We start from the raw sequence: 7,698 nt of genomic DNA on the forward strand, positions 1-7,698 counted from the left end.
GGCATTAATATTTCAACAGCAGCTCGGCAGGCTGGAGGAACGCTTAACTGGGGATGAATAAGCAATGAGATAGAGGAGAGGAGGCAAGGGACATTAGAGAAAGAGACAGAGGGAGGAGAGGGGAGTGGGGAGGGAGAGAGAGGCGCTATCGCACTGTATCACACAAAAATACATTCTTGAAATGTATTTTTGTTTACGACTGTAAGTCGCCCTGGATAAGGGCGTCTGCTAAGAAATAAATAATAATAATAATAATAATAATAATAATAATAATAATAATAATAATAATAATAATAATAATAATAATACAGCATTAATCCTGAATTACTAGACTGATCGTAATAGATGCATTGCACTGCAGGAACCGGACTGACGTTGACTTATTGATTTAGACAGGGAGTGAAATCCTCAGAAGGAGTCTGTCTTGGAGTTACTGCAGATGAGACTCGATCTGGACACGACAGATTCTGCCAGCTTCCCCCCCCCCCCCCCCCCCCCCCCGGTCACCTGGAGACCCCGCTCTGGTAGATGTGACCTACAGCTCCGAGGACTCGTAACGACCCCTCACCCCCCTCAGCACCCCCCAACATGAACCTCACCCCCACTCCCCCTGCACTGTGGCCCCCGACGGACCTGTGGAGGTGCGGCTCCCCGGGGGCTAACGAAAGCAGTGACTGCACGGGTGGAAGGGGAAGGGGAAGGGGAGAGGTCCTTCGTCACGCCCAGCTTCTCCACGGCTGCCAAGGTCGCCGAGTGTCTGTGACGTTGCTCCTCTTCATCGCCTCCGCCTGCTCCAACACGGCTGTGCTGTGGACCGTGTCCCGCAGGGGGCGCCGGCGTTCGCACATCAAGCTGCTCATCACGAACCTGGCCGTCGTCTGACCTGCTCGTCACTGTTATCGTGATGCCTCTCGATGCTGTCTGGAACATCACTGTGAGAGGGGAGGGGAGAGGGGAGAGGGGAGAGGGGGGCAGGAGGGGAGAGGGGAGAGGGGGGGCAGGAGGGGAGAGGGAGAGGGGGAGGAGGAGGAGGAGGAGGAGGGGGAGGGGAGGGGGAGAGGGAGAGGGGAGAGGGGAGAGGGGGGGCAGGAGGGGAGATGCAGGGAGAGGGGGAGGAGGAGAGGGGAGGGGAGGGGAGAGGCAGGTGGATGGTGGAGAAGAGAGGTGAGAGGGAGATGAGGGGATAGGCAGGGGAGAGGGTGGGGAGATGAGGGGAGAGAGGAGAGGCAGGGGAGGGGAGAGGGGGAGAGGGGGGCAGGAGGGGAGATGCAGGGAGAGGGGGAGGAGGGGAGGGGAGGGGAGGGGAGAGGCAGGTGGATGGTGGGAGAAGAGAGGTGAGAGGGAGATGAGGGGATAGGCAGGGGAGAGGGTGGGGAGATGAGGGGAGAGAGGAGAGGCAGGGGAGGGGAGGAGGGGGGAGGGGGGCAGGAGGGGAGATGCAGGGAGAGGGGGAGGAGGAGGAGGCGAGGGGAGGGGAGGGGAGAGGCAGGGGAGGGGAAAGGCAGGTGGAGGGTGGAGAAGAGAGGTGAGAGGGAGATGAGGGGATAGGCAGGGGAGAGGGTGGGGAGATGAGGGGAGAGAGGAGAGGCAGGGGAGGGGAGAGGGGGGAGGGGGGCAGGAGGGGAGATGCAGGGAGAGGGGGAGGAGGAGGAGGGGAGGGGAGGGGAGGGGAGAGGCAGGGGAGGGGAAAGGCAGGTAGAGGGTGGAGAAGAGAGGTGAGAGGGAGATGAGGGGATAGGCAGGGGAGAGGGTGGGGAGATGAGGGGAGAGAGGAGAGGCAGGGGAGGGGAGAGGGGGGAGGGGGGCAGGAGGGGAGATGCAGGGAGAGGGGGAGGAGGAGGGGAGGGGAGGGGAGGGGAGAGGCAGGGGAGGGGAAAGGCAGGTGGAGGGTGGAGAAGAGAGGTGAGAGGGAGATGAGGGGGATAGGCAGGGGAGAGGGTGGGGAGATGAGGGGAGAGAGGAGAGGCAGGGGAGGGGAGAGTGGGGAGGGGGGGCAGGAGGGGAGATGCAGGGAGAGGGGGAGGAGGAGGAGGGGAGGGGAGGGGAGGGGAGAGGCAGGGAGGGGAAAGGCAGGTGGAGGGTGGAGAAGAGAGGTGAGAGGGAGATGAGGGGATAGGCAGGGGAGAGGGTGGGGAGATGAGGGGAGAGAGGAGAGGCAGGGGAGGGGGAGAGGGGGGAGGGGGGCAGGAGGGGAGATGCAGGGAGAGGAGGAGGAGGGGAGGGGAGGGGAGGGGAGAGGCAGGGGAGGGGAAAGGCAGGTGGAGGGTGGAGAAGAGAGGTGAGAGGGAGATGAGGGGATAGGCAGGGGAGAGGGTGGGGAGATGAGGGGAGAGAGGAGAGGCAGGGGAGGGGAGAGGGGGGAGGGGGGCAGGAGGGGAGATGCAGGGAGAGGAGGAGGAGGGGAGGGGAGGGGAGGGGAGAGGCAGGGGAGGGGAAAGGCAGGTGGAGGGTGGAGAAGAGAGGTGAGAGGGAGATGAGGGGATAGGCAGGGGAGAGGGTGGGGAGATGAGGGGAGAGAGGAGAGGCAGGGGAGGGGAGAGTGGGGAGGGGGGCAGGAGGGGAGATGCAGGGAGAGGGGGAGGAGGAGGAGGGGAGGGGAGGGGAGGGGAGAGGCAGGGGAGGGGAAAGGCAGGTGGAGGGTGGAGAAGAGAGGTGAGAGGGAGATGAGGGGATAGGCAGGGGAGAGGGTGGGGAGATGAGGGGAGAGAGGAGAGGCAGGGGAGGGGAGAGGGGGGAGGGGGGCAGGAGGGGAGATGCAGGGAGAGGAGGAGGAGGGGAGGGGAGGGGAGGGGAGAGGCAGGGGAGGGGAAAGGCAGGTGGAGGGTGGAGAAGAGAGGTGAGAGGGAGATGAGGGGATAGGCAGGGGAGAGGGTGGGGAGATGAGGGGAGAGAGGAGAGGCAGGGGAGGGGAGAGGGGGGAGGGGGGCAGGAGGGGAGATGCAGGGAGAGGGGGAGGAGGAGGAGGCGAGGGGAGGGGAGGGGAGGGGAGAGGCAGGGGAGGGGAAAGGCAGGTGGAGGGTGGAGAAGAGAGGTGAGAGGGAGATGAGGGGATAGGCAGGGGAGAGGGTGGGGAGATGAGGGGAGAGAGGAGAGGCAGGGGAGGGGAGAGGGGGGAGGGGGGCAGGAGGGGAGATGCAGGGAGAGGGGGAGGAGGAGGAGGGGAGGGGAGGGGAGGGGAGAGGCAGGGGAGGGGAAAGGCAGGTAGAGGGTGGAGAAGAGAGGTGAGAGGGAGATGAGGGGATAGGCAGGGGAGAGGGTGGGGAGATGAGGGGAGAGAGGAGAGGCAGGGGAGGGGAGAGGGGGGAGGGGGGCAGGAGGAGAGATGCAGGGAGAGGGGGAGGAGGGGGAGGGGAGGGGAGGGGAGAGGCAGGGGAGGGGAAAGGCAGGTGGAGGGTGGAGAAGAGAGGTGAGAGGGAGATGAGGGGATAGGCAGGGGAGAGGGTGGGGAGATGAGGGGAGAGAGGAGAGGCAGTGGAGGGATTAGAGGAGAGGGGAGGGGAAGAGAGGGAGGAAAGGAGAGCAGGGGAAGAAGGGAGAGGAGAGCAGAGCAGGGCTGGAGGGGGCAGAGAATGTACAGTTGTGACCTAACGTTTTGCATGACCCTGTAGAATGAGCTAATCTAGCTCCACAGAGTCGAATGAAAGCTGCTGAATAACGTCCCGTTAACAGATTGAAGTGCACCCCTCTTCCCAGGTGCAGTGGTACGCGGGCGATCTGTCCTGCCGCCTCCTCATGTTCCTGAAGCTCGTTGCCATGTACTCTTCAGCCTTCGTTACCGTGGTGATCTCGGTCGACCGCCAGGCCGCCATCTTGAACCCGCTGGCCATTGGAGACGCTAAGAAGAGGAACAAGCTTCTGCTGTGTGGAGCCTGGGCTCTGAGCATCACGCTGGCGCTGCCACAGGTACCCCCCACCCCCGAGTCCGCTAGGGGCGGCCTGGGCTCTTAGCATCACGCTGGCGCTGCCACAGGTACCCCCCCACACCCGAGTCCTCTAGGGGGGGCCTGGGCTCTGAGCATCACGCTGGCGCTGCCACAGGTACCCCCCCACTCCCGAGTCCTCTAGGGGGGGCCTGGGCTCTGAGCATCACGCTGGCGCTGCCACAGGTACCCCCCCACACCCGAGCCCGCTAGGGGGGGCCTGGGCTCTGAGCATCACGCTGGCGCTGCCACAGGTACACCCCACCCCCGAGTCCGCTAGGGGCGTCCGGGGCACCCACAGGGTCTAGCTCCCCAACACTCCCCTCCCCTCTTTTGTACTGCATAACCAAGTTTCTCTGTGTGGGTGTGTGTGTGTGATAGTTGTGTTCTCTGTGTGACTGTGTGTGTGTGTGTGTGTGTGATAGTTGTGTTTCTCTGTGTGTGTGTGTGATAGTTGTGTTTCTGTGTGTGTGTGTGTGATGGTTGTGTTTCTCTGTGTGTGTGTGATAGTTGTGTTTCTCTGTGTGTGTGTGTGATGGTTGTGTTTCTCTGTGTGTGTGTGTGTGATGGTTGTGTTTCTCTGTGTGTGTGTGTGATAGTTGTGTTTCTCTGTGTGTGTGTGTGATGGTTGTGTTTCTGTGTGTGTGTGTGTGATGGTTGTGTTTCTGTGTGTGTGTGATAGTTGTGTTTCTCTGTGTGTGTGTGTGATGGTTGTGTTTCTCTGTGTGTGTGTGTGTGATAGTTGTGTTCTCTGTGTGACTGTGTGTGTGTGTGATAGTTGTGTTTCTCTGTGTGTGTGTGTGTGATAGTTGTGTTTCTGTGTGTGTGTGTGTGATGGTTGTGTTTCTGTGTGTGTGTGTGATAGTGTTGTTTCTCTGTATGGGTGATAGTTGTGTTTCTCTGTGTGACTGTGTGTGTGTGTGTGATAGTTGTGTTTCTGTGTGTGTGTGTGTGATAGTTGTGTTTCTGTGTGTGTGTGTGTGATGGTTGTGTTTCTCTGGGGTGTGATAGTTGTGTTTCTGTGTGTGTGTGATAGTTGTGTTTCTCTGTGTGTGTGTGTGATAGTTGTGTTTCTCTGTGTGTGTGTGTGATAGTTGTGTTTCTGTGTGTGTGTGTGTGATAGTTGTGTTTCTGTGTGTGTGTGATAGTTGTGTTTCTCTGTGTGTGTGTGATAGTTGTGTTTCTGTATGGGTGTGATGGTTGTGTTTCTCTGTGTGTATGTGTGATGGTTGTTTCTCTGTGTGTATGTGTGATGGTTGTGTTTCTCTGTGGGTGTCGTCTCTCTGTATGCCTCCCTGTGTGCTTGCAGCTCTTCCTCTTCCACACGGTGAGTCGCTCCCGGCCCGTCCCCTTCGTGCAGTGCTCCACGCTGGGCAGTTTCCAACAGCACTGGCAGGAGACTCTGTACAACATGCTCACCTTCGCCTGCCTGTTCCTGCTGCCTCTGTTCACCATGGTGCTGTGCTACTCGCGCATCCTGCACGAGATCTCCGGGAAGAGGAGGAGGAGGAGGAAGAGGGGGGCCGGTGAGCAGCGCAGGGGTTCAATCCCAGGTGAGGGGACACTGCTGCTGTACCCTTGAACAAGGTACTTTACCTAGATTGCTCCAGTAAAAAACCCAACTGTATAATTGGGTAATTGTATGTAAAAATAATGTGATATCTTGTAACAATTGGAAGTCGCCCTGGATAAGGGCGTCTGCTAAGAAATAATAATAATAATAATAATAATAATAATAATAATAATAATAATAATAATAATAATAATAATAATAATAATAATAATAATAATGTTAACTGTCTTGTCTCTCCCCTCCCCTCCCCTCTCCAGTCTCCTCGAGGGAGATCCAGCTGCGCCGCTCCGGTGACAACATCCCGAGAGCCCGCCTACGCACCCTGAAGCTGTCCCTGGTGCTGGTGCTCTCCTTCATCCTCTGCTGGACCCCCTACTACCTGCTGGGGCTGTGGTACTGGTTCTGCCCGGAGATGCTGACCCGCGGGCAGGTGCCCCCCTCGCTGTCGCACATCCTCTTCACGTTCGGACTCCTCAACTCCTCCCTGAACCCGCTGTTCTACGGGCTTTTCACCCTCCACTTCCACAGGGAGGTCCGCAAAGCCAGACCCGACCCCGACACCCCCTCGCTGGGGACCGGCTCCTTTCGATGCTCCCCCCTTCACCAACAGAGAGGGGCCAGGGACCGGCCAGAGACCCCCAACTCCCCCTGCAGCAGCCTCTGCAAAGGGAGCATGGAGGAGAGTCTGGTGTGACGCTGTTTAAGCCGACCACAGGCTGGCAGGGCTGCAGCTGGGATTGGAACTCCTTGCTCAGCCTGGTCTCCTCTCCCAGTGCTGGTCTGATCTCCAAGCTGGGTGAGAGTTGGGGTTGCAGGGGCGGGAACAAGACTCCCGTTGCATAGCAATCTCAGTCCCAGCCAATCGGCTGTGTTTGTTTGCGCTGCAGGATGCTGGTTGGTGCCCCGTGGGACAGGCCGGCCAATAACAGGAAGGGGGACGTCTACAAGTGCATTGTGGGAGAGGAGAGGCACTCGAACTGCACCAAGGTGAACCTGGGTGAGCCACTCCAGATCAACGCCCCCTCCTGGAATTCTGCACTGGGAATGTGCAGGGAAACAGGGAAAATTCATGGAAATAATGGAAATAAAATGAATGCCCTTAAAGTTTACCACTGTATTTTTAGTTTTCCCAAGCTCCAAGGATGTGAATCAGACTCCTATTGCACAGCAGCTTCACCCATTCCAGGTTTTACTAGCAGCTTGATCAGCCCCAGTGTGTCTAGGTAACAAGTGGTCAGGTGTGTCTTATTATTAGAGAGTCTAATAACTCATCACTGACTGGTTGTGTATCATGTTGGCTTAACAGTTAGAGCTCAAGGACTGGGAGCCATGAGATCTGGGTTCGAGTCATCCCAACAACTCAGGAGGTGGACTGGAGGCTGGAGGGCCTGTGAGTTGGAATTGGAATTGATTACTTAACCCTTTCCAGTCCTGGTTGCCCCCAGCGCGTCTCTTGCGATTGCAGTCGGGATGCAGGGCTGCGGTTTCTTTGATGAACAGAGTGGAACTGCAGCTGGAGAAGGATACTCAACCATTCGTGAAATGTGAATAATAATTACAAAGCACAAAAAGAGGGTTTTTTTTCTATGCTAAAGCACTCTAAAGACCTTTCAGTACCCCTGCAGGATAGGGTTCTGGAACTCTGTGATGCAATACCCTTTTACAAGGAAATAGACATTCACAATTTAAACGGGACAGAACCCTTGAGATATACATCTCGTTCAAAAAGGGGGGAGGGGAAGGGGAAGGGGTGTAGGGTGTAGGGGGGAGGGGGTCCTCCTTGTACTGGTAAGAGAAGGCGACAAGAAATAACATGATAAAAATCAATGGCAAAAAAAAAAGATACCAAGCATTCAAACAGGACGAAAACACTTAATCATAAAAACAGTCAAACAAAATTCAAACCCAGAAAAACAATAATTAAAAAAAGCATGAAAAGTTGTTCCCTTGTGTAATTCTGCCACCTGCTGGTGATAAAGTGTCAAAGCAACCGCATAGAATTTACTTTAAAGAGGCCGGGATCAGTATTGTTTTCCCATTTGTAATATTAAAACCTTAAAAGGGTGAATGTCCACGCCACTTCTTGTAACAGCCTCTTTCACTTGATATTAAACGGGTTTGATGGTAATTATATAAAATACACACACACTGGGGTGATCCTGCAATACACCCAGATGGCCAACACCGACAGAAGCGATCCCGCTG

The 7,698-nt window shown here is 56.8% G+C and overlaps 1 pseudogene; it reads left to right on the top strand.

Annotated features, from left to right (window-relative positions):
• The first annotated feature begins 534 nt into the window (after positions 1-534).
• Positions 535-7,167, top strand: LOC117395325 (putative gonadotropin-releasing hormone II receptor; annotated as a pseudogene).
• The last annotated feature ends 531 nt before the right edge of the window (positions 7,168-7,698 follow it).

Source organism: Acipenser ruthenus, unplaced genomic scaffold (assembly GCF_902713425.1).
Source record: "Acipenser ruthenus unplaced genomic scaffold, fAciRut3.2 maternal haplotype, whole genome shotgun sequence".
Taxonomy (NCBI): Eukaryota; Metazoa; Chordata; class Actinopteri; order Acipenseriformes; family Acipenseridae; genus Acipenser; species Acipenser ruthenus.